We start from the raw sequence: 6,000 nt of genomic DNA, 5'->3' as shown, positions 1-6,000 counted from the left end.
CTTGAAATTATACACAGCAAGTATCTGAATCAAAAACAAGAAGTGGGTGTTTTTCAGCTTGATTGGTACAGAACTGAAAGTTGAGTTGGTTCAGTTTGGGGATCTCCTTTCATGTTTTTTTCACTTGTAATTGAGTGTTTTGCTTCACTTTCAGGTTGTTAAAGTGTTTCAGAAAAGCCTTTTTCAGCTGGAGGCTGAAAATTAAAAAAAAAACCCTGTATTTCTTTTAGAGAGGAGAAGTCAAAAAGCATTTTTCTTACACAGGGTTTTATTAGATATTTTCCAAATGTTTCAATGGTAAATTTATAGCACCCAGGGCATAACTTAATGTATTTACTGATTGAAGGGAATGACCCAATTCAGCCCAATTGAAACCAGTTAAAGGATCATTTTGATCCCTTTGGAGGTCCATTTTTGGTTTTAATTTAGTTAAATAAATGGAAAAAAAAAACAAACAACACAAAAACCACCCCCAAATCAAACAACCACCCCAAAAGTCCGTTCAGATACAGCCAGGAAGAGTTTAACCAAAAAGATTTGTTGAAATAAAGGCCTTGCCTGGTCATCTTGCCAAAAAAATCTTCAACAAAAGTAACCCAAACTCTCCAGAGCACCTTCAAAACCTTTTCAGACCCACTAAAACTGGTCCTTTGCAACATCCCTTCCACAGGACCAAATTAAGTTTCATCTTAACGAGGCAGATTAAGAGAGTTGATAAAAAGATTTGATCAAAAAAGATTTGATGAAAAAAGATTTGATAAAAAAGGAAAAAAACTCCTTTGAGCCCCTCCTTAGGTGGATAAACTTCCTTCTTACACTTGCCAAGAAGGGAATCACCATTTACTGCACAAAATATACTTTTGTAGGAAAATAAACCAAGTAATAAAATAAGTTTCTCCAACGTTTGAAAGCTACTGGAACTTGTTGTGTTTTATCCTGTCCCTCTCACTCTATAAAACAAATTTTTAAATAAATTTTTTCTCTTTAAATTTACATGCACATTAAATTTTTCTGGGGTTTTAGGGGTGTTTCTTTTAAGGCTCTTTCTTGCCACATCACCAGCAGAACTCTTTGTTGGTAAGCACTTGTTAAAATAATCTTCTCCGATGTGTAACCCATCAATAAACTGCTCAGAGAAGGAGCTGGTAAATCTTAATGCATCTGGAAAGAAATGGGACCCTGGCAGGACAAGGGGATTTAAAAAGGAAAAAAAAAAAAAAGAGAGAGAGAGAAAGACTAAAAGATTCTGTCAGGTTGATTTTTTATTAAGAACCTCGACATTGGAATTCAGAAAATGAGGATATTTTGTTCTGGCTCTTGATGTGCTCCTGTAGTTTCCTTAGGGAATGCTGGAAAAAGGGGACAGGCAAGGGAATGCTAAATTACAGGGAAACCATAGGAGCATTTTGCTGAGATGACAATTGACAGGGTACAGAAGGGCCTGATGTTTAATCACCATTTTTACTGGCAACTGAAGTGTCCCTCGGTCTCTCTTTGTCCAGAAGAGTCATCGTAGACTCACATGGGGCTCAACAAGATTCCCAAGTGCAGCTGAGAAAGGAATTGTATCCTGGTGCCCTGGAGTGGGACCTGCAGGATGAATAAAAAACCAAAAAAAAAAATCCCACTGGCCCTGATAAAGCAAAAAAAGTCCTGTTTGAAGCTCATCCTGGCATTGTGAAGGTGATGCCTTTGGCAAGGGCAACTGTAATTCAGCATTGGAGAGACGGATCATTCCTTGTTTCTCTGAAGCACCTTCCCCTCCACCCCACTTTGATGGATTCTTCCATTCCCTTCCACAGAGAAGCTGTGGATTCCCCATCCCTGGAAGTGCCTGATGGCACTTGGAGCAACCTGGTCTAGTGGAAGGGTCCCTGCCCGTGGAAGGGGGGTTGGAATGAGGGGGTCTTAAAGGTTCCCTCCAACCCAAACCAGTCTGCAATTCTATGATTTTTAAAATTGGTTTTCTCCAGGTTTTGCATGGCCCAAATTAAACCCGTAATTTGTGCAGATAAATGTGCAGAAACCCCAGGGCTGCTGCCTCACACAGCTCTTTATTAAACCTATTTCTCTTTTTTAAATCCCATTCCTCCTGAGGGATCTGGGAGGGAAGGAAGATGCTCTCGTGGCCCAGCCTGGAGACATTCCCTGCTCTGTGCTGCTGCCCACAGTGACTAAATAGGAATGTACAGGAATACAAGAGGAGCTGCTTGTTTCTTGGCCTAAGTTCATCCTGGATCAGTGTGTATGGAATTAAAACTCCTGGAGCAAGGCAGTGTATGGAGCCCAACAGCCAAATTCCTCCCAAAAAACCCAAGCGTGGCTTGGGGCTGAAGTGTATTAACCTCTGCATCTGTAATTTTTGAGGGACAACCTAAATGACATCATTTTGATTGAACCAGAAAAGAGATGTGAGCAAGCCCTGGGACATGTACATTGTCTGTACCCTTTAGTGGGTTGGAAAATGAGTTGTTTTGGGATCTTTTTGGGGTCACTGGAGTCAACAGCTTCTTTGTGCTTTCCCTGGTAGGCTGGTTGCTAAAAAGGGGCCTGAGCAGGAATCAGGACCAGAAACAGTGGGTGAGACCCACTTGATAAAGCATCTTTGTCAATAATCTTGCCAATGTGGAAATCAGATATTAAATTAGGCTTTAAATTAGGTATTTCAGAGGATGGTGGTGTCGGTTTATAGTTAATCAAGAGAATTGGAGTTCTCTTGGGTAACTACTTAGGGGAAGGGGATGGGGGAGAGAAAGGCCTCAGCAAGGATGAAAACAGGTCAGAAAATTATCATCTTCCCATGTTTGTCTTCAAATGTTTGGAGAACAAGAAGAGAGAGGGACCTGCTGCACAGAATCCCTGAAATAATGGGGATAAAGTCCTGCAAAGAAAGGACAGGGAGGTTAGACATGGGATGTCCAGAGGTCCCCTCCAACTGACATGTTTAGGAATCTGTATTTCTACTCAGAAAATCACTGCTAGGGATGATTTTTCTCATCAAAGAAAGGCACCACTAGAAGATTTTGTTTCAAGGGAGAGTGAGTAGGGAATGAGAAATAAAGGAATGGGTGAAAATGGAGAAAACCTGGAGCAGGATGGGACCATGAGAAAGAGATTCCCTGATTGCAGCAGTGTCCTGGAGGGGTTGGATCACACCATGTGTGCAAAGGGAAGCTGGAAAACAGGAAAGGCAATGGCACAGCACTACTGCATCCTGCAATTTGGGATAAAATCTGTGTCTGTCTCCATCCAAGGGACACTCTTCCCACCCCGAAGTACATAATGTGTCCTACGGGGCTCAAAAAGAAAGAAATGTGCTTTTAGAGTCATTTCCAAGCACAAAGAGAGGAATATGACTGGAACAGCAGAGGAAAACTAATAACCTCAGCTCTTACTGTCGTTTTACACCTGGAATTTTGCTTGTTTCCTCATGAGAAAAGGAAGAGGAAGAGGGATTGAGAGGTGTAGCAGGAAAACAAATAAAAGACACGGTGGATGAAAGGGCAAGAAAAAAAAAAGATAGAAGGGAATGGGACACAAAGACAAAACACTCAGGAAAAAAGAAGGAAGATGTGCCCTGATTTCACCAGTCAGTGTTACAGGAGGAACAACCAGGCTCTGCAGGGCTGGATGGGTGTGCAAGACCCATCAGAGAGCCAGTGATTGAGACAGGGAGAGAAGGGTGACAGGGGAAGAGAGGAGGAGGGGGAAATTAAAGCAGCAGCAAGCGAAAAGTAATCAGAGATAAATAAAGTCGACACAACAAACGACTCTCATTTTCTCTTGCAGGCGCTCCGGAGTGAGCCCTTCGAGCAGAGACTTTAATTTGCCTCCTCCCCACAGTCTCGGCCCCGCTGATTCATCCAGCTCGGCTGCTCGCTAACCTATGGTGCCAATTTATATGCTAATGGTTTTGCCTTTATAAATCAAGGCAGGCTCCTCCAGCGCCTCCCCCCCATCCCAAATCCACTGGTGCCAAATGCCGTCCCGTCCCTGAGCACAGGGCTGGGAATTGCCGGCTCGAGAAACATCAAATCCTAAATAATTGGATCATTGATGGAGTTCGTCCCCAAGGATTAAGTTGCTGTTTCATCTCAGCCCCTCACCTGCTCGGTTGGAGCCTTTCTAAGAAGTTTTATAATTAGTCAAGCCCGGGAAAGGTAAAAATAAGTTCCATCCTTTTCCTCTCTATCCTCCAATGCTGCCTGATTTTCTTCTTCATAGCTCTTCTTGGAAGGACGAGATGGGATAAGGAAATGGCACCAGTTAGATCCCCTTTCCACATTTCAAGGAGTCTATGAGGACCTGATAAAGGTAAGTCTGCCCATATCCAGAGGACAGGCTGGGAATCAAATGGAACTATTAAGCTCCTGTGTTATTTCCAGTCTCTTGATGGAGGATTCCCAAGGGACCAAAGAGAAAAATCATCCCGATCTCCCAAAGCAAAGATGTCTCTGGAAAGCTTTGAAAGAACAAGAAATCTGTTTTCTTAACAGAGCTATTGTGCTTAATTCGTTGCCAGGTTAAAACAATTTTGATCCCTTCCATTCCCTTCCAGTGATTTCTTTTGAAGGGAGGGAGGGAACGACAAGAGAGAACAGGAATTCTTATCCAGAAATTCATTTGAATTCTTAACCTGATTAACCATCTTAACAGGATGCTAGTGGTGTAAGAATCCCTTATTATAAAGACAGAAAGGGAAAAATCAAGGGTGGAATTTAGGATGTGGTTTCTAAATGGCAGAGTGGTGATTCCAACCTGTGCAGCTCCAAGCAGCCACTGGGATCAGGAATTAAGATCATGAATTAAGACGTGAATTTGGGTCTCCTGCTCCAGATCCTCTGCAGGGGACACACAGCCTCAGTTCCTTGGAACAGAAAGTCTCTCCTCTACTTGCCAGACAATCTTTAACAATCCCTGGATTTCCAAGGGCCAGTGAAAACAGCTTAGTTTGGCATGCAAAGGTTGTTACTTGGAGTAATTAACACCAGTCCTTAACACTCCAAGACTCCTACACAAGTTTCTAGCAATCAATACCAAAAAAAAAGGAAGTTACAGAGCAGTCAAGCACTTTTACCCTTAAAGGCAGCTCCATCTTTGGGGAAGCTCTGCTTTCAATATATTTTTGCCCAGGATTCATTCTCGCTGTCAGATTTTGTGGTTTATGGCACCCAAAGGGCTCCCCAGTGTGAACTACTCCTGTACAGAGAGAAGAAACCCACTGCTGAGTCTAGGCTGGACCCATGGCTTCTGAAGATGTTCTTTGGGTGAATTTTGACCTCTTTGAACACAGTAATTTTAAGAAATCCTGTGTTAACAGCAGTGGACGTAACGATTAATAAATGGCAAAGGCCACTCCCGTCTCTCAGGCTGCAGGTCAGGGTGCTGTGGTCCAGCCCTGCCCCTCATCACACACATTTTGGATGTCATTCCTGATTATTTTCTGTGCTGATTTGCTTTATTATTTCTATCTTGAGCTTTGTGTTGATGAAATTTGCTGCGAGTCAGGCTGGCTGTGAGCAGGGCAGGACATTTGGGGCCACCAGGCCTCAGGAGCTGAAGGATCTTCGTGCCAGACACTGGGGAGGACTGAGAGCTGGGGACAACTCGTGAGCAGACCAAGCCCAGCTGCTGGAGAGCCCCGTGTTGGGTGTGAATATCCCACAGTTTCCACTCTGGTGAGATGGAAAAGAGGAAGAGGATGGAGCCGTCCCTGCTGCACATTTCTGTGGGTGCTGTGTGTGTTTTTGAGATGCTGGTAAAGGCACTGCTCTCCATGCTGAGGGCGTCTGGCTGAGTCTGAACATTCCATGTGTGTGATTGTGCCTGCTGGGAATTCATGTTCCTCTCCATGGATGTCCAGACTTGGGAACACAAATCTGGGGCAGGAGGAACATCCTGTCCTGCATCCCCCTGAGTGTGGTTTCTCTCCCACTCCTTTGTTGTGTGTCTCCTGAACCAACCATGTTATTGTCTCCTCAGCTAAGGTTGGAATTACCA

The sequence above is a fragment of the Manacus candei genome, unplaced genomic scaffold (assembly GCF_025592945.1).
Source record: "Manacus candei isolate 608988 ecotype Guabito, Panama unplaced genomic scaffold, ASM2559294v1 h1tg000148l, whole genome shotgun sequence".
NCBI lineage: Eukaryota > Metazoa > Chordata > Aves > Passeriformes > Pipridae > Manacus > Manacus candei.
Note: the sequence above shows the minus strand (reverse complement) of the source record.